This window comes from Bos indicus, chromosome 15, assembly GCF_029378745.1.
Source record: "Bos indicus isolate NIAB-ARS_2022 breed Sahiwal x Tharparkar chromosome 15, NIAB-ARS_B.indTharparkar_mat_pri_1.0, whole genome shotgun sequence".
NCBI classification, from domain to species: Eukaryota; Metazoa; Chordata; class Mammalia; order Artiodactyla; family Bovidae; genus Bos; species Bos indicus.
In genome coordinates this window covers 18481921-18503685 of record NC_091774.1, presented here as the reverse complement: position 1 = coordinate 18503685, position 21765 = coordinate 18481921, and the positions used below count along the sequence as shown (strand labels likewise).

General features: G+C 39.9%; 1 protein-coding gene across 1 annotated transcript in view; it reads left to right on the top strand.

The window, feature by feature from the left end:
- Nucleotides 1-3437: 3437 nt before the first annotated feature.
- Nucleotides 3438-21765, top strand: part of C15H11orf65 (chromosome 15 C11orf65 homolog) — a 115736-nt gene continuing 97408 nt past the window's right edge. The window contains exon 1 of the mRNA XM_019975666.2: nt 3438-3495. The gene's annotated coding sequence lies outside the window, so the exon portion shown is untranslated. The remainder of the gene's footprint in view (nt 3496-21765) is intronic.

Sequence of the window (21765 nt, the reverse complement as noted above, 5' to 3'; positions counted from 1 at the left end):
AGGCTAATAGAGTTCTGCCAAGAGAACGCACGCAAGAGGGTGATAGCAAACACCCTCTTCCAACAACACAAGAGAAGACTCTACACATGGACATCACCAGGTGGTCAACACCGAAATCAGATTGATTGTATTCTTTGCAGCCAAAGATGGAGAAGCTCTATACAGTCAACAAAAACAAGACCAGGAGCTGACTGTGGCTCAGATCATGAACTCCTTATTGCCAAATTCAGACTTAAATTGAAGAAAGTAGGGAAAACCAGTAGATCATTCAGGTATGACCTAAATCAAATCCCTTATGATTATACATTGGACATGAGAAATAGATTTAAGGGCCTAGAACTGATACATAGAGTGCCTGATGAACTATGGACAGAGGTTCGTGACATTGTACAGGAGACAGGGATCAAGACCATCCCCATGGAAAAGAAATGCAAAAAAAGCAAAATGGCTGTCTGGGGAGGCCTTACAAATAGCTGTGAAGAGAAGCAAAAAGCAAAGGAGAAAAGGAAAGATATAAGCTTCTGAATGCAGAGTTCCAAAGAATAGCAAGAAGAGATAAGAAAGCCTTCAGCCATCAATGCAAAGAAATAGAGGAAAACAACAGAATGGGAAAGACTAGAGATCTATTCAAGAAAATTAGAGATACCAAGGCAACATTTCATGCAAAGATGGGCTCGATAAAGGACAGAAATGGTATGAACCTAACAGAAGCAGAAGATATTAAGAAGAGGTGACAAGAATACACAGAAGAATTGTACAAAAAAGATCTTCATGACCCAGATAATCACGATGGTGTGATCACTGACCTAGAGCCAGACATCCTGGAATGTGAAGTCAAGTGGGCCTTAGAAAGCATCACTACGAACAAAGCTAGTGGAGGTGATGGAATTCCAGTGGAGCTATTTCAAATCCTGAAAGATGATGCTGTGAAAGTGCTGTACTCAATATGCCAGCAAATTTGGAAAACTCAGCAGTGGCCACAGGACTGGCAAAGGTCAGTTTTCTTTCCAATCCCAAAGAAAGGCAATGCCAAAGAAGGCTCAAACTACCGCACAATTGCACTCATCTCACACGCTAGTAAAGTAATGCTCTAAATTCTCCAAGCCAGGCTTCAGCAATACGTGAACTGTGAACTTCCAGATGTTCAAGTTGGTTTTAGAAAAGGCAGAGGAACCAGAGATCAAACTGCCAACATCTGCTGGATCACGGAAAAAGCAAGAAAGTTCCAGAAAAACATCTATTTCTGCTTTATTGACTATGCCAAATAAAGTCATATTTTATTTGACTTTAATAAAAGTTTATTGTGTGGATCACAATAAACTGTGGAAAATTCTGAAACAGATGGGAATACCAGACCACCTGACCTGCCTCTTGAGAAACCTATTTGCAGGTCAGGAAGCAACAGTTAGAACTGGACATGGAACAACAGACTGGTTCCAAATAGGAAAAGGAGTACGTCAAGGCTATATATTGTCACCCTGCTTATTTAACTTATATGCAGAGTACATTATGAGAAACGCTGCTGACGAAGCACAAGCTGGAATCAAGATTTCTGGGGAAAATATTAATAACCTCAGATATGCAGATGACACCACCCTTATGGCAGAAAGTGAAGAAAAGAACTAAAAAGCCTCTTGATGAAAGTGAAAGAGGAGAGTGAAAAAGTTGGCTTAAAGCTCAACATTCAGAAAACTAAGATCATGGCATCTGGTCTCATCACTTCATGGCAAATAGATGGCCAAACAGTGGAAACAGTGTCAGACTTTATTTTTGGGGCTCCAAAATCACTGCAGATGGTGATCGCAGCCATGAAATTAAAAGACGCTTACTCCTTGGAAGGAAAGTTATGACCAACCTAGATAGCATATTGAAAAGCAGAGACATTACTTTGCCAACAAAGTCCGTCTAGTCAAGGCTATGGTTTTTCCAGTGGTCATGTATGGATGTGAGAGTTGGACTGTGAAGAAAGCTGAGCGCTGAAGAATTGATGCTTTTGAACTGTGGTGTTGGAGAAGACTCTTGAGAATCCCTTGGACTGCAAAGAGATCCAACCAGTCCGTTCTGAAGGAGATCAGCCCTGGGATTTCTTTGTAGGGAATGACGCTGAAGCCGAAACTCCAGTACTTTGGCCACCTCATGCGAAGAGTTGACTCATTGGAAAAGACTGATGCTGGGAGGGATTGGGAGCAGGAGGAGAAGGGGACTACAGAGGATGAGATGGCCGGATGGCATCACTGACTTGATGGACGTGAGTCTGAGTGAACTCCGGGAGTTGGTGATGGACAGGGAGTCCTGGCGTGCTGTGATTCATGGGGTCGCAGAGTCAGACACGACTGAGCAACTGAACTGAGCTGAACTTTGGACTCTGTGGGAGAGGGCGAGGGTGGAATGTTTGGGAGAATGGCATTGAAACATGTATATTATCATATGTGAAACTGATCGCCAATCCAGTTTCAATGCATGATACAGGGTGCTTAGGGCTGGTGCAACTGGGATGACCCAGAGGGATGGGATGGGGAGGAAGGTGGGAGGGGTGGTTCAAGATGGGGATTACATGTACACCTGTGGCGGATTCATGTCAATATATGGCAAAACCAATACAATATTGTAAAGTAAAAAAATAATTTTTTTTAAAAAAGAGCCCCCCTCCCTCCAAAAAAGTAGAGACATTACTTTGCCAACAAAGGTCTGTCTAGCCAAAGCTGTGGTTTTTCCAGTAGTCATGTATGGATGTGAGAGTTGGACTCTGAAGAAAGCTGAGCACAGAAAAAATGATGCTTTTGAACTGTGGTGTTGGAGAAGAATCTTGAGAGTCCCTTTGAAAGCAAGAAGATCCAAACAGTCCATCCTAAAGTAAATCAGTCCTGAATATTCATTGGAAGGACTGATGCTAAAGCAGAAACTCCCAATACTTTGACCACCTGATGCGAAGAACTGACTCAATGGAAAAGACCCTGATGCTGGAAAAGATTGAAGGCAGGAGGAGAAAGGAACGACAGAGGATGAGATGGTTGGATGGCATCATCGACTCAATGAATATGAGTTTGAGTAAACTCTGGGCTTTGGTGATGGAAAGGAGGCCTGGCGTTCTGCAGTCTATGGGGTCGCATAGAGTCGCTTATGAGCGACTGAACTGTAATTCAGTCAGTAGAAAGGCTTTCACCACATTTCTCCAATATTTCAAGTCCTTGGTTGAAGTAACCGGGTGTTACAAAATGTTGAGCCCAACTCTCAGAATGTCCCTTCGGCTTGCCTGCTGTCCCAAACCCTCTGCTTCTGCGCATTTGACAATCGCCGGAGAGCTCTGACAGTCCAAGCTCTTTCACACTCACGTAGCCAAAACTTAGGCACAATAGCCGGGAGCGGAGAGGCGGGGCCGGGAGGCGGGACTAACAGGGCCAGGCCAAGACGAACAAAGCGGAACTGGGTCACGTCATTTCCGTCTGCGGCGTTAGGGAAGGCACCTGCGGAGCCCCACCCGGCGGCGATAGGCAGGTGAAGGGAAAAGGGTATCCCGTCCGCCACAGCCGATACTGCTTCCCTTCGGCTTGCGTGTGTGACGACTGGATCTGAGGCTCCTCTCGTTCAGTGTGCTGAACGCCCCATGTTCTTGCGGTCCGCGCCCCATCCAGCCCCCTTAATGACGGTTCCTTTCCCCGAGACCCATTGGGCGTGCAGCCTTTCACGTACTATCTTGCCCAGGATTAACCCCTTGCCCTGCGTTCCCTCTACCCGCCCGTGGTGAACTGGCGTCGCTGTGGTTGACAAGAGCTCACTGCCTATTTCTCGTGCTCTCTGGGCCCCCCTCCTTGCGCAGAGATACTGTCTCATCCACCTTCAGGCCTGGCGGGAAGTACTTGTTAACCTACCTCACGTTGTTTCCTAGAATTTTTTCCTGTTCGATCCGTGAAATGCTTTTCCGTCTTTAAATCGTTTTTAACGACGAGGCTATCGGTTGTCTTAACTCTTCTGCTCTTTGTATAAAGAGCCACAGGAAAAAAGGAAAAGCGAAATTACAAAACTGATAAGGATCACAAAGCACATTTGTTTATTCAATGAAACAGTAGGAAAACAAAACGGGAAGTATAGGGTCTGATCTCAGCAAGTTAATTTGAATACTGTTTTCAAACTTTTAAATGAGTAAATGGAACTGAGACTTCAAAGATTTACTTTGTAAGGTTTTTGTCTTGAGCCTAAATAGATCAGCGGAACCATGATCTACTATAATAGAAATTTGTGATTCAGTTCAGTTCAGTTCAGTCGCTCAGTCGTGTCCGACTTTGCGACCCCATGAATCGCAGCACTCCAGGCCTTCCTGTCCATCACCAACTCCCAGAGTTCACTCAGACTCGTGTCCATCCAGTCAGTGATGCCATCCAGCCATCTCATCCTCTGTCGTCCCCTTCTCCTCCTGCCCCCAATCCCTCCAGCATCAGAGTCTTTTTCCAATCAGTCAACTCTTCGCATGAGGTGGCCAAAGTACTGGAGTTTCAGCTTTAGCATCATTCCTTCCAAAGAAATCCCAGGGCTGATCTTCTTCACTCTGAATTTGCAAGTGGAACCTGGATATAGCAAAACCATCATGACCTGAACAGTGGCTTGATAGTACTTGTTAGTATATAACAACTTGTTAGTACTATATATTTCTGAGGTATTTTCACATTGATTAATTTATTTGGCACTTCATAATAAACATATATATTGTTTTTTATCTGAGGCCAGCAATTGTCCCTACTCCTTTTCTTCTCTGGACCTTGTCCTTTTAAACATACAAAAGACTTTACCTTTCATACAAAACAATATCTTAATGTGCCTTATTATCTCCCATATATTAAAAAAAAAACTCATGAATTCAGCCTTTCCTGCCTTCCAGCTAAATACTCCTATCTCTGTTCCCTTTCAGCACTCAAAGAATTGTTTGAATAGTCATTTCTCAACTTTCCCGCTTCCTTAACACATCTCAAGCTTTCTTACTTGCTATTCCAATAAGCAACTTTATTTGACCATATCTAATTCTTTATTCTCAATTTATTTGACCCTCCCCAGTTGAGCACTTTTTGTTCTTGAAATATAACTTTATTATTCCTCAATAATGCAACTGATTTCTGAATCAGATAATAATTGTAAATACTGTAAGATATTTCATCATTGTTCTGTGGTATTCATAGTGTAATGGTGACATACGGAATTAGTCTACATTAACATTTTCAGCTTTACTCTAGACAACCAACAACAACAACAAAAATCAACCCCTAATTTGTAGTGTTTGTCATCGCCTATAATGTAAATACTCCCACACTGGTCAGTTTCAAGCTACCAACATGCCTCAGGAATTGGAAAGATATGTCCTGCAGTGCACCATAATATAGTTACCACCATGGAGGTGCTAGTAGATAATCTGCAGAGACCTGTAGGTCTCAACCTTGGATGATTGTGCTTCCCAGGGGAAATTTGGCAATGTCTGGAGATATTTTCACTTGTCACACCTGTGCTACTGCATCTGATGAGTAGAAGGCAGGGATTCTGCTAAACAGCCTACAGGCACAGAACAATCCTTACAACAAAAAGCCCAGCCCAGAGCATCTCTGGGTCACTGTTGAGGAACTGTGAAATAAAAATAATAACCACAAGGAAACAAATACTAGTAAAATATAGTGTAAGAGAGGAAAAATTTTTTTCTGTACTCTCTTAGGTTTTGGTGCTTGGAACCTGCAAATTAAACTGACAAAAGGCAGATTAACAGGAGAAAGTGATACAAATTTACTTGATGTTAATATTTTAATTTTACATACATGGAAAGGAAGTGAAACCCAAAGAGGTGCTTAGCCTTGGGAGCTTGTATACTATTTTAACAAAAGGTAATAAACTTGTGAAGTGACAAAATAAAGCCAAAGAAATTTGAGCTTCTATAGGTGATAAATTACCTTATATATTGTAAGGTTAGTACATGGGAAAACTCATGGAGGTTAAGGGTTACTTAAGTAAGATTTGTTTGTACAGATGCATCTCAGTGCCAGTGATAATGATTATTTTGGATCCAGGGATAATGGTTATTTTCCTCCAGTGATAATGATATGGGAAAGAAGATGGGGAGCACCTTCACACGGGGAAATACATATCCTCCTTTTAGGTACATATGGGGAGAATAGAGAGCTTGTCCTACATCGGCTATTTCTCAGCTGCCATAAATTTAAAATAATACTTTATGCCAAAGTAGTGCTGACTAAAAAGCACAACTTGAGAGTTGCAAGTTAAGTTTTATTTGGGACAAAATGAGGACTAGGCTATAGCCCAGGAGACAGCATTTCAGATATCTCTGAGAAACTGCTCCAAAGAGGTAGGAGGTCAGTATATATATGATTTTGATGAAGGAGGAATTCATGCAGTTAAGCACTTATTTTTGCTGAAGATTTCTGCTAGTCAGGAGGAATAGAAGTCACCAGGAAGGAATTTAGTGTTTTTCTAGATATGAGATGTAAGAATTGGGCTCATAAAATCAACTCCTGAAAATATCTAACTATCTGAACACCTATTCTGCCCGTTATTTCCAGAGCAGAGTGTCTCCTTTCCTGACCCTGAACTCCCTACAGGCGGGTATTGAAGGTCAGTAGCTGCAGCAGCACATGATTTAATCCTTGTAGAGGTAGATGGCAAGTGCCAGTTTGCCACTTCAATTTATGAAGTTGACAGGGGCCCATCATGGTCATAAATTTGACCATGCTTTGGGAGGCATTTCATAACCATTTCTTCGCAAGGTGCTCATTCCTAGGTCTGGTGAAGACTTTACTAATAGGCCACTCATGTGCTTTTATTGGATTAGGTCTTATTAACAATAATTAAAGATCTTTGGACCACCTATCTTCTAATCTATTATGGTCCAGGAAAAAATTCCCTCTTACTGCATCTTCCCATATCTAGAGTACACTATTAAAATCATTGATTGGATACAAAATTATGTATTTGACCAACTGCTTCAAGTCACCTAGTCGTCATTATTTTTGTCAGAGGCTCAGTCACATTTGGTAATACAAGAAATGATAATCTTGTAAAATAAGCAAATTACAAACTATAGCTAATAGCATTAATAGAGTTATAGTAAATATTTAAGCCAAGAACTTCCCACACCAAACCAGTTTTTGAAGAGGTTATCAAGATTAGGGAGTTGGTCACTTAAGGCAGAAATCAGGTTTTTCATATGGTTCACTAATTATATACTGAAGCATTATAATCGTCAGGTATGAAAACACAGCATTCAGTCTCAATTATGGCACAGGTCCCCTCCCTGAGATGCAGTAAGGATCTAAAGGTCAATGTGGTTTTGTAGCACCACTTTTCTCATCATAGACACCTCAGAATTCAATAGGCTAATAGCCTGGTTACTATCATTTAAAGCCTGTGGAGTGAATCTTAAGGCTTTGATATGGCCCATTACATTCCCCAGTCCTTTTGAAGGCACAAAAATAGCTGCTAAATGGTCATTCTAGTGGAAGACAGATCTCTTGGCCCATCAGACTCATACAAATGATAGATATCTGTTACATATGACCTTGAGTCCATGGGAATCCCAGGATGCATCTTCCTATCCATCCTGGTGGAAGCCAAGATCATAAATTAGTACCACAAATTCACTGAGTTCCATTAAGTGCAGCCCAGTGAACCTCTGGTCATCTGACCCAGTTAGGTCCATACCAATCACTGTCTCTAAGGGTAATAATATATAGGTATTGTCTAATTTCCTGATGTCACAGGTTTATCATCTTTAAAAAAATATACATATATATATATATATATATATATATTATTGAAGTATAGTTGACTTACAATGTTGCAGGTGCACAGCATGGTGATTCAGATATACAAATACACATACATTATTTTTGAAATTATTTTCCATCGTAGGTTATTATAAGATATTGACTATAGTTCACTATGCTATACAGTAAACCCTTGTTGCTTATTGCATATATATTTTTTAATAAGAAATCTAGCATTCTATTCATATTAAGTCAAACAAATGGAATCAAACTGTCATATTTTTTTTTAGTTAGGCAAAAATTCATAAGTTTTCTAAAATATATGTATTATACATATGTATCGGAGAAGGCAATGGCACCCCACTCCAGTACTCTTGCCTGGAAAATCCCAAGGACAGAGGAGCCTGGTAGGCTGCGGTACATGGGATCGCTAAGAGTCAGACATGACTGAACGACTTCACTTTCACTTTTCACTTTCATGCATTGGAGAAGGAAATGGCAACCCACTCCAGTGTTCTTGCCTGGAGAATCCCAGGGACGGGGCAGCCTGGTAGGCTGCCGTCTATGGGGTCGCACAGAGTCAGACACGACTGCAGCGACTTAGCAGCAGCAGCATACATATGTATACAAAAGCTTTTCTACTGTGCTTGATAAATTCTTGAGAAAGAACATTAAAAAAGAAGAGATAGAGAAGTTGGAGAACATAAACTAAATGAAATGGGAGTACTGAATATGAAATAGAAAGAGTGAAACTAACTAGATAAAAGTAAAAGATCCTATAGTCCAGTTGTTTCTAAATATGACTACTCATTAAAAACATCTGGACCTCTGGAGAAAAAAGGCAATACCTGAGCATTTGTATTTTTCAAAAAGTTTCAAGATAATTCTGATATGCATCTGGATTTCAAGAAGTGATTACACTTTTTTCTATTCGATCTTAATTTGGTGTATAGAGTTCCATTATTTTTCCATTGACCAATTATGATACAATGGTATTAAGTAAGTAATAGTTACATAATCACGAGTATGAGATGTTTATCGGTTTTCACAATCAATAGCCAGACAGATAATTACAATTGCAAGCCATATTGGGAACATGATTAACCTAACAATATAAAATAATTGCATACAATTTGAGGGGAGCAAGCAGAGTGATGTGGTAAGTGGAAGTGCATATATGCACGTTTTCATCTGCCCAGCCAGTCTATGTCTTTTGGTTGGTACATTGAATTAATTTATATTATGATAATTGTCAATATTTTCTTAATTATTTTGGGTTTATTTTGTGTAGGTCTTTTCGTTCTCTTCTGTTTCATGCCTAGAGAAGTTCCTGTAGCATTTGTTGTTAAGCTGGTGTGGTAGTGCTGAATTCTTTTCAACTTTTGCTTGTCTGGAAAGCTTTTGATTTCTTCATCAAATCTGAAGGAGAGTCTTGCTGGGTAGCAAGACTTGGTTGTAGGTTCTTCCCTTTCATCACTTTAAATAGATCATGCCATGCCCTTCTGGCTTGTAGAGTTCCTTTTGAGAAATCAGCTGATAGCCTGATGGGAGTTCCCTTGTATGTTGTCATTTTTCCCTTGTTGCTTTTAATATTTTATCTCTTGTCTTTAGTTTTTGTCAGTTTGATTACTATCTGTCTTGGTGTGTTCCTCTTTCGGTTTGTCCTTCCTGGGACTCTGTGCTTCCTGAACTTGGTTGACTATTTCCTTTGCCATGTTCAGGAAGTTTTCAGCTATTATCTCTTCAAATGTTTTCTCAGGTCCTTTCTCTCTTCTTCTTCTTGGACCCTTATAATGTGAATGTTGATGTTGTCCCAGAGGTCTCTCAGGCTATCTTCATTTCTTTTCACTCTTTTTTGTATATTCTGTTCTGTGGCATTGATTTCCACCATTCTGTCCTCCAGGTCATTTTATCCATTCTTCTGTCTCAGTTATTCTGCTGTTGCTTCCTTCTAGTGTATTATTCATCTCTGTTTGTTCTTTATTTCTTCTAGGTCTTTGGTAAACATTTCTTGCATCTTCTCAATCTTTGCCTCCATTCTTTTCCCGAGATCGTGGATCATGTTCACTATCATTATTCCGAATTCTTTTTCTGGAAGGTTACCTATCTCCGTTTAGTTGTTTTTCTGGGATTTTATCTTGTTCCTTCATCTGGGACATAACTGTCTGCTTTTTCATCATGATTAACTTTCTGTAATACGATTTTTGTTTTAGCTGCTATAAGACTCTGCTTCTTATTTGTTCTGTCTGCCCTCTGATGGATAAAGCTAAAAGCTTTAGGCAATGGCAACCCACTCCAGTACTCTTGCCTGGAAAATCCCATGGATGGAGGAGCCTGGCAGGCTGCAATCCATGGGGTCGGGAAGAGTCGGATACGACTGAGCGACTTCACTTTCACTTTTCACTTTCCACTTTCATGCATTGGAGAAGGAAATGGCAACCCACTCCAGTGTTCTTGCCTGGAGAATCCCAGGGACGGGGGAGCCTGGTGGGCTGCCGTCTATGGGGTTGCACAGTCAGACACTACTGAAGCGACCTAGCAGCAAGCTTCTTGATGGGAGGGACTGGTGATGGGAAAAACTGGGTCTTGTTCTGGTGGGCAGGGCCTTGCTCAGTAAAGCTTTAATCCAATTATCTGCTGAGGGGTGGGGTTGCACTCCCTCCCTTATAGTTGTTTGGCCAGAGGTGACCCAGCTCTGGGGTCTGTGGGCTCTATGATGGGATTAATGGTGAACTCCAAGAGGGTTTACACCAAGGGGGCCCTTCCAGTGCCCCTGTCCCTGCACTGAGCCCCTGCAGACCATGCCTTCACAGGAGGCTCTCCAACACTAGAAGGTAGTTTTGGTTCGGTCTCCCGTGGGGTCACTGCTCTCTTCTGGGTCTTGGTGCATGCCGAATTTTGTTTGTGATCTCCAAGGCTTGAGTCTCTATTTCCCCCAGATCTCTGGCAGTCTTATAATCAAATCACACTGGCCCTCATGGCTAGATTCCTTGGGGATTCCCAGTCCCTTTGTCAGATCTCCAGGCAGGGAAACCTGATGTGGGCTTCAGAACCTTCACAATAGTGCAAGAACTTATTTGATATTATTATTCTCCAGTTCGTGGGTTATTATTCACCCACCTGGTGGCTATGGGATTTGATTTTATTGTGATTGTGCCCATCCTACTGTCTCACTGTGGCTTCTTCTTCATCTTCAGATGTGGGTATCTTTTTTTGGTGGCATCCAGCATCCTCCTATTAGTGGTTTTTCTTCAGCTAGCTGCAGTTTTGGTGGTCTCACAGGAGGAGATAAGTGCACGTCCTTCTATTCTGTCATCTGAACCAGAAGCCTCAACAGGAGGTTACAATTTTTGATTGAGACTTAGCTTATTGTTCTGATTGAGCTTGAGTGACCCTAAAAGAAAATTTGTATGTATGGCCAGGGTCAGAGCAGGTATTATTAATTGGCCAGATGAGAGGATCCCAGAGTAGCCTGAATACAACTGAACTTTCTTTCTTCTAAAATAAATTTCCTGAAAGCCATCCAGTCAGGGCCTTGGAGTGGAGAAATCTTCACCAAGGTAATCCAGAAGTACTTAGACACAGGTAATTAGCCACATAACCAATAATTGGATTGATTTTTAAAACTGCTATAGGATGGTGTCAATGATAGAAAAACATTTGATTTATATACAAAGGTCCAAGAAGTCATGAAAACATTATAAATGATCATATAAATCATGCCCAGCATCTTAGATAACCTATCTCTGATGTTGCCTTCTTCTCTTCCTGATGTGAGTGTAGTTTCTCCTCTCTTTGAGCATAATTTTAGGTGAGTTTGAGGTCAGCATACCTCTCCATACAGTCCAGTGCAAGGGTCCTTTTTAAGTGGGAAATATGAATCCAATTCCCTTTAGTTTTGTTGCACATGAGCTAGTTAAGTATACTTGGTGAGGGCCTTTCCATCTGGGTTGTAGAGAGTCCTTTAAATGATGTTTTTTCCAATATAAATAATTCCCTGGTTGCAGGCTTGGGGCATCTGATTTTCATCCAAAGATAGATTAATGAGATAGCTTCAAAACAAATTTCAGTTCAGCTCAGTCGTGTCCGACTCTTTGCAACCCCATGGACCACAGCATGCCAGGCCTCCCTGTCCATTACGAACTCCTGGAGTTTACCCAAACTCATATCCATTGAGTTGGTGATGCCATCCAACCATCTCATCTTCTTTCGTCCTCTTCTCCTCCCACCTTCTATCTTTCCCAGCACCAGGGTCTTTTCAAATGAGTCAGCTCTTTGCATCGGGTGGCCAAAGATTGGAGTTTCACCTTCAACATCAGTCCTTCCAATTAATTTTCAGGACTGATCTACTTTAGGATGGACTGGTTGGATCTCCTTGCAGTCCAAGGGTCTCTCCAACACCACAGTTCACAAGCATCAATTCTTCGGCACTCAGCTTTCTTTATAGTCCAACTCTCACGTTCATACATGACTACTGGAAAAACCATAGTCTTGACTAGATGGACTTTTGTTGGCAAATTAATGTCTTTGCTTTTTAATATGCTGTCTAGGTTGGTCATAACTTTCCTTCCAGGAGTAAGCATCTTTTAATTTCATGGCTGTAGTCACCATCTGCAGTGATTTTGGAGCCCCCCCCAAAATAAAGTCTGCCACTGTTTCCACTGTTTCCCCATATATTTGCTGTGAAGTGATGGGACCAGATGCCATGATCTTAGTTTTCTGAATGTTGAGCTTTAAGCCAGCTTTTTCACTCTCCTCTTTCTGCCATAAGGGTGGTGTCATCTGCATATCTGAGGTTATTGATATTTCTCCTGACAGTCTTGATTCCAGCTTGTGCTTCATCCAGCCCAGCATTTCTCATGATGTACTCTGCATATAAGTTAAATAAGCAGGGTGACAATATGCAGCCTTGATGTACTCCTTTTTCCTGTTTGGAACCAGCCTGTTGTTCCATGTCCAGTTCTAACTGTTGCTTCCTGACCTGCATACAGATTTCTCCAGAGGCAAGTCAGGTAGTCTGGTATTCCCATCTCTTAATTCTGCTTATAAAGTTACAATTTACCAAAATTACTGTAAGTCATAATTAGTTGGAGGGGAAGGTTTCCTTATACATGGAAAACACGGATTTAAACTAGTAATTTTTCAGATAAAAAGCCATAAATTTTATAACAATATTCACCAGTTCATTCAGTCTCATGTAACTAATCCTTTTTGTTAAGAGTTTTATGAAGCTATTGGGTTTCCCATTAGAATTCTTTAATTTCTTACCCAGTTCAACATTATAGTCTGAAGGTCAGAAACTTACATTTATCCAAAATTTCTTCCTATAAATCTTGAAGAGGAAGCATTTCCCAAAGGCATAAGAATAAAACCATAACTGTCTATAATGACAAAAGTTAAGTAGGTATGTTTAAAATCTGATTACAATGCAGTTGACAAAGAAACTTTGTTACTGCTGTGACGCACAACAGTTTGGGATAATAACTAGAATTATTACTGATAACATTTTATAAGAACATGTCATATCTTTAGGAATTCTATATAATTTCTGGTATATCTGTATTACTAATGCTGCTGCTGCTGCTAAGTCACTTCAGTCGTGTCCAACTCTGTGCGACCCCATAGATGGCAGCCCACCAGGCTCCCCCGTCCCTGGGATTCTCCAGGCAAGAACACTGGAGTGGGTTGCCATTTCCTTCTCCAATGCATGAAAGTGAAAAATGAAAGTGAAGTCGCTCAGTCAGGTCCAACTCTTAGCAACCCCATGGACTGCAGCCCACCAGGCTCCTCCGTCCATGGGATTTTCCAGGCAAGAGTACTGGAGTGGGGTGCCATTGCCTTCTAGTAAGCATTTATAACCTGAGAAGATTTATCATTCACTTGACAAAATTTCTCATTCAATTTACACACCAATTGCCTGGAAAATCCCATGGACAGAGGAGCCTGGTGGGCTGCAGTCCATGGGGTCGCTTAGAGTCGGACACGACTGAGCAACTTCACTTTCCCTTTTCACTTTCATGCACTGGAGAAGGAAATGGCAACCCACTCCGGTGTTCTTGCCTGGAGAATCCCAGGGACGGGGTAGCCTGGTGGGCTGCCATCTATGGGGTCACACAGAGTCAGACATGACTGAAGAGACTTAGCAGCAGCAGCAGCAGTTTAATATCTCTCTTTGGGATGCTTCAGGGGCCCTTTAAATATCCCAAGGTTAGCTAAAGGTCAAAAGTACCTCATTAGAATTTGATTTAGAAAATTTTGCCAGAAAATACCAAAAGGGCTTAGAACACTCATAGGATACAATAGTCACTGTGATATAATAGTTATTCACTTAGCCAAAGTAATAATAAAATATTTCAAAGGCAAATACAGAACAGATCACTTAAAAGGTAAAGAACTTAAAATTTATTATCAAAGGAAGTTCAACATCTTAAGAAAACTTGTCAGAGAGAAAAGCCCAATTCAAATTTTGCACCAGCCTACTTTTAAATTCATTTACTCAAATTTATTTTTAACTTAATCAAAAAATTAAAAAAATAAATAAATAAACTTAGTCAATCCTGACCATGCATAAAACTCTTTTCTTGGGGTCAACTTTCCATAAATCTTTCACCGCTTTCTGTACCATCACTTTATTATATTCCATCCAGAAATAGCCGCCTATAAGTCAGCCCTACGTCCTTTTCCCTTAATAAAATGCAATTCCTTTCCTCATACCTCCTTTACTAAAATCATACACGCTACTTTTCTTAAGCATCCATGAAACATAAATCCAAATAATTTCTTGAAAAATGTGCTTTCTTATATAAAATGTCTCAATGTGGCACCAAACATTTATTAATAGTTCTAAACCTTTTGTTTCTCTGTAAAAGGAAACCATTTGACAATTAATGTTTCAGTATCTTGTTTGTGAATGACCTAGCTATTCAATAAACCTCAATAAATCACTTAATTTAGCACAACTCTAGAATTTCATGTTATCAGGATCTAGAGAGAATATTTTAGATAGACATTCCTGAAGCATAATTATTCTTAATACAGTTTATCTAAAAGCTCTTATCCCCTTTACATTTTCTTTCCTTAAACATTTCTTCACATCAAGTCACTTTCCTTGCTAACAGATTTCTAAAAGATACAAGATTTTATTTAGCTTATATTAAATATAGACACAATGGAAGTATTGTACTTAATGTTGATGATTCTAAACACAGGTCTATATTAATTAGATCAACAAACTTAAACATTAATACCAGGTATTAATCGAATTTTGAATACCTTACAGTTCACACGAACTTGAAGTTAATTCTAGCCAGTTACCTTCTATATTTTTATTTTTTAAAAAATTTTTATAAGTACAGCTTCCCTGGTGGCGCAGATGGTAAAGAATCTGCCTGAAATGTCAGAGATTCAGGTTCAATCCCTGGATCAGGAAGACTCCTTGGAGAAGGAAATGGCAACCCTTTCCAGTATTCTTGCCTGGAGAATTCCATGGACACAGGAGCCTGGTAGGCTAGAGTCCATGGGATCACAAAAAGTTGGACATGACTGAGCAACTAACACTTTCACATAAGTGTTTAATTTCTTTTAATCCAATTAAGTAGAGCTTACTTACAAGTTAAATTTGATTATAACCATGCAAAGTAAGAACAAAAATAGTGCATGCATAAACGTACTATCCGGAGAAGGCAATGGCACCCCACTCCAGTACTCTTGCCTGGAAAATCCCATGGACAGAGGACCCTGGTGGGCTGCTGTCTATGGGGTCACACAGAGTTGGACACAACTGAAGCGACTTAGCAGCAGCAAACGTACTATCAGAGAGAATGGAAGATCTCATAGCTTCATTTTCTAAACTTAGTCATGAATCAGATATCACAATATAAAACTTACTAGTTGTAAAAACAGTTGGAATAAGTTAAATTTTAAAAAGAGTTTTTTCCACTCCTTTTTTTAGTCTTAGAATTAGAGATGAGCTAAATGAGTGATCCTGAGAGCTCTGGTCTCAAGGCACAGGTAGAGAAAATCAGGTTCTCCTCATAGTATTTATTCCTCAGGATCAGAATTCTGAAGAGATGTATTGTTTCCTTCAAGCTAGCTTTCTCTGCTTGTTGGGGATTAAACAGAGATTGGTTAACCTTTGACTGGTGCTGTATACTTAATTGGCACAATTGAAGGTTCATAATTTTCATAGATATCTCCTTCACATCTAGCAAGGTAATGCTCAAAATCCTTCAAGCTAGGCTTCAACAGTACATGAACTGAGAACTTCCAGATGTATAAGCCAAATTTAGAAAAGGCAGAGGAACCAGAGATCAAATTGCCAACATCCACTGGATCATAGAAAAAGCAAGAGAATTACAGAAAAAATCTACTTCATTGACTATGCTAAAGTCTTTGACTGCATGGATCACAACAAACTGTAGAAAACTCTAAAAGAGATGGGAATATGACCTTACTTGCCTTCTGAGAAACCTGTGTGCAGGTTAAGAAGCAACAGTTAGAACCAGACATGGAACAACAGACTGGCTCAAAATTGGGAAGGGAGTGCATCAAGGCTGTATATTGTCACCCAGCTTATTTAACATATATTCAGAGTACATCATGCAAAATGCTGGGCTGGATGAATCTCAAGCTGGAATCAAGATTGCTGGGAGAAAAATCCACAACTTCAGATACGCAGATGATACTACTCTAGCGACAGAAGGCAAAGAGGAACTAAAGAGCCTCTTGATGAAAGTGAAAGAGGAGAGTGAAAAACCTGGCTTAAAACTCAGCATTTAAAAAACTAAGATCATGGAGTCTTCTTCCATCACTTCATGGCAAATAGATGGGGGGAAAATGGAAACAGTGACAGACTATTTTCTTGGGCTCCAAAATCACTGGAGACAGTGACTGCAGCCATGAAGTTAAAAAAACTATTGTTCCTTGGAAGAAAAGCTATGACAAACCTAGACAGTGTATTAAAAAGCAAAGGTCCGTATAGTCAAAGCTATGGTTTTTCCATTAGTCATGTATGGATGTGAGAGTTGGACCATAAAGAAGGCTGAGAGCCAAAGAATTGATGCTTTCAAGCTATGGTGCTGGAGAAGATTCTTGAGAGCCCCTTGGACAGCAAGGAGATCAAACCAGTCAATCCTATAGGAAATCAACCTTGAAATATTCTTTGGAATGACTGATGCTGAAGCTGAAGCTCCCGTACTTAGGCCACCTGATGTGAAGAACTAACTCATTGTAAAAGACCCTGTGCTGGGAAAGATTGAAGGCAGGAGGAGAAGGGGATGAATTGAGGATGATGGATGATATCACCAATTCAATGGACAGAGTTTGAGCAAACTCTGGGAGGTAGTGAAGGACAGGGAAGCCTGGTATGCTGCAGTCTGTGGGGTTGCAAAGAGTCAGACATGACTGAGCGACTGAACAACAATGGTTTTGAAAAGTTGGTTAGCCAGTATAGCAAGTGCATTTGTGTGTAACTTGGACCAACCTGGCTTGTGGCTTTTGACTACAGTAGCCAAATCCTCATCTAAACATTCTAAAAAGGCAAAGTTAAGCAAAGGATTATTTTGGAGGTTAGGAATAATTCAGGTGTCAAGTCAGAATGTTGCTTGAAAGTTTCTTTCAAACTTTTCATAATAGTCCATAATTGATTCATTCTATCTTTGCTTGCAACTGTTGAATCTCTGTCCAGTGTATGATTTTTGGAAAATGCTCTGGCATAAGTTCAAACAATTTCTGAGCTAATGTCTTGCATTCATTGTAAGCCTATGGTTCAGAATCCAAGAAATGATGTTTTCATTCTGCTTTATTCATTCCCTTGCTTTGCTTTCAGAAACTAACAGCTGTATTATTAATATAGGTTTGAAAACCTGGGCTTTTGGTTCAGATGGTTAACTCAGATTCCTTAGCAAAACCCAATTGGGGAAAAAAACAACAACAATGGATCATGACTTAGATTTGGAAATTCCTTAGCTAAGAATCTAAGTTCTGTTTGAGTCCGGGATGTGTACATAACCACCAAGGATGGTTCACCTCTCCCTGTAATACATTTCTCCTTAAAGGAGCTATAATCACTTCTGATTTCTTTTCCCCTTATTGGGGAAGAGGGAGAAGTAGGAGGCAGAGGAGATGGAAGAGAAAGAGAGAGCATCTGTGCCAGGCAATCCAGATAGAAGAGGACATATGGGAAAAGCAGAGGGAGAGGGAGAGAGACAGACAGAGTCAGAGTACATAGCAGATTTTTTTTTAGTTCTGATACAGTTTCAAACAATTAATTGTTGGTTTCCTGCAAAGAAGTTATGCTATCATTTCCTCTTGTAGAAGCTTCTAGATCTCTTTTAGAAGCTTCTAGATACCACTCAAAGTAATCATTCCATTCAGTTGTTTGATCTTAGAGCTGGCCTTTTTTCTAACTGTGTGTGCAAAATATAAATTCTGGAATATCAGAAAAACTCCAATGTGGTCATTTTAGGTTGAGATCTCCTTTAATTTCCCCAATTAAGTAGACACTTGGCAAGTGTGAGCTTTGTTTTGTGCATAAACCTGGCTGGTATGTTAGAGACTGGCTTTCTGATGCCCCTTGTTTCAGTGTTTGAGAGGCTCTATTTCCCATCTTAAATATGTCAGGGGTACAATTTACTAGTGAAGTCATGCAGTGGGCCAGTGTGCTGCTTGTGAGCTTAACTCTCTTGATGTCAACCTAGAGTTGTCTCAGCCCTCTTACAAGTTCCAGTTTCTCCCTTTGGTGGTCTAAGACCACGACAGGTGCTCAGATCACTGAATGGCCAATTTTTATTCATGACCCCTGAATGAACAAGTGTTTTAATTAGTGAGTGGGTTTCCCTGTGGGACCACTCCGTGGTGTGAAAACTCTGCACCCACCACTCCTGTAAATTTCTCAGTAGCCCGAGAAATCCATAACTGACCGGGAGGAGACTTGTCCCTTTTCTTCAGAGCAAAACTCTTATGTAGTATCTTCACTTTTATCCTGCCAATTCTATTAAAGCAACTGAATTGAGGAATTGTGTCAGATCAGCCTCTTACCTAACCACTCAAGACAGACCACTGTCTCCTATAATTGCAAACCCTGGTATCTTTTAACCACCTCTCCCAGTATCTTTCACCTGAGTGGGGTGACAGGGGGCAGGTACATGCTATTCACAGCCAAATAAAGCTCAGGAGATCCAATATGGGAGATCCAAGAACCAGGAGACACTTAGTTAAATTTACCTGGACTCTCCAAGGAGGCAGATAGGTGAAAGGGCCCTTTTCTGGAAGCAAGGCTCTGTTTTTTTGTAGAGTTCAGGTGAAACAGAGAAATCCACTCTGGGTCCCTTCATAGTCACCATAACTGCTAACCGAAAAAGTGCACAGTATGAAAGGTGCGAGTTAAGTTTTATTTGGGGCAAAATGAAGACTATAACCCAGAAGACAGCATTTCAGATAGCTCTGAGGAACTGCTCCAAATAGGTAGGGGAGTAGTCAGTATATATATATATATATATATATATATATATATATATATATATATATCATTTTTGTGAAGAGGGAGTGCATGCAATCAAGTGCATATTTTTGCAGAAGATTTCTGCTAATCAGGAGGAGCAGAAGTCACCATGAAGGAATTTAATGCTTTTCTAGATATGAGAAGATGCAAGAATTGGGCTCATAAAGTCAGCTCCTGAAAATATCTAACTATCTGAAGACCTATTCTGCCAGTTTTTCCAGAGCAGAGTGCCTCATTTCTGCTCTATACCCTGAACTCCCTTCAAGGGGTGTTGAAGGTCAGCAGCTGTAGCAGCACATGATTTAATCCTTGTAGAGGTCGATGGCAAGTGCCAATGGCAAATGCCAATTTGTAGTTGACAGTAGCATATTTGGGGGTGATATATTCTGATCCCCTTCAATAGGAAGGTAAATAGTTAAATGATGAGTTTTGAGTGTATATTACCTTTATTTTATTTGATTGTAAGTTTAAGTAATTTAATTTTAAAATAATGACTGTGTATAAAAACTAGCTCACAAAATTCTCAAAAATTTAAAATTTGACTCTAATGAAACAAGTCAGCTCTAGTACATTGCCAAACCATGCCAGCCAATTTTCCATATAATGATAGTGTGGCTCCTGCCTATTTCTTTTACCTCCCGCTCTTCTGCCTCTTCTCTGAACTCCAAGGGCACTGTTTTCTCTTTTTCTACCACTTGAACACACCAACCTCCTTATCTAAAGACATTTTTATCTTTTGTTCCCTGTGTCTGGAACCCTCTTCTACCATTTTCCCATGGTTCCCTCTTTGCATAATAAAAAAGTAGGGTTTCCTAATTAGAGAGGCTGTCCTTGGCTGTTTGTATTAAAATATCCCTTGGTCATTCTTTATCCCTACTCTGTTTTATCGTTGTTGCACATGCACTTGTTTTGGTTTTTACCTCCATATTTTAAATAGCATGTTATTCTACTTTTTGTATATTACTTTAATGTATATTTATTAAAATAAATCTTTATTTTCTTTTTTCCATTTTTAAAATTAATTTTTATTAGAATATGGTTGATTTACAACGTTACCTTAGTTTCTGCTGTACAGCAAAGTGAGTCAGTTATACATATATCCACTCTTTTAGATTCTTTTATCTTATAGGTCACAAAGTAATGACTAGAGTTCCCTGTGCTATATTTTAATAGTTCTTATTAGTTATGTATTTTATATATAGTAGTGTGTATATGTCAATCTTGATTTCTTTTAGATGTGGCTGTTTTCTGATAGCCTCTTACAATATAAAATGAGAAATTAGCTCTCTTACACCAACCATATGTACATATACACACTGGTCTTCTATGCTCATCTTCCTAATTAAAAAAAAAACCATGTCATAACACTAAGTAGATTTCAAGATTTTAATCCATTCAATATAAGGAGGAGTTATTACAAAGTACACTTAACCTTGAACAATGTGAGATTAAGGGTGCTGACTCCTCATGCACTTGAACATCCAAATATAACTTTTGACTCTCAAAACTTAACTACAGCAGCCTTACTGTAACATAAACAGATGATTAACACATATTTTGTATATTATATGTCTTATATACTATATTATTATAATAAAGTAAGCTAGAGAAAAGAATGTTGTTAAAATCACAAGGAAGAGAAAATACATTTACAGTACTGTGCTTTATTTTTTGCCTTGGAAACGAACAGAGATCATTCTGTCATTTTTGAGATTGCACCCAAGTACTGCATTTTGGACTCTTTGTTAACTATGAGGGCTACTCCATTTCTTCTAAGGGATTCTTGCCCACAGTAGTAGATATACTGGTTTTCTGAATTAAATTCACTATGGTTTTTCTAGTAGTCATGTATGGATGTAAGTTGGACTATAAAGAAAGCTGAGCACTGAAGGATTGATGCTTGTAAACTGTGGTGTTGGAGAAGACTCTTGAGAGTCCCTTGGACTGCAAGGAAATCCAACCAGTCCCTCCTAAAGCAGATCAGTCCTGAATATTCACTGGAAGGACTGATGCTAAAGCTGAAGCTCCAATACTTTGGCCACCTAATGGGAAGAACTAACTCATTGGCAAAGACCCTGATGCTGCGAAAGATGGAAGGCAGGAGGAGAGGGTATGATAGAGGATGAGATGGTTGGATGGCATCACCAACTGGATGGAAATGAGTTTGAGCAAGCTCCAGGAGTTGGTGATGGACAGGGAGGTCTGGCGTTCTGCAGTCCACGGGTTCACAAAGAGTCGGACATGACTGAACGACTGAACTGAACTGAACTGATGGTGATACACTCATATTCAGTTTCTCCAATTACAGGAGAGTGAGGCACACCATTGTGGTTACTAGATTTTCACACAAAGACAACCACACACACAGCAGATAAGTTTATTAAGTATACAGCATGATTGTTTGCTATTCATTAAGTGGAAATTGATCATAAAAATCTTTATCCTCATCATCTTCACATTGAATAGACCGAGGAAGGGGAGGGATTGTTATTTCCTTTCCCAGATTGGCAG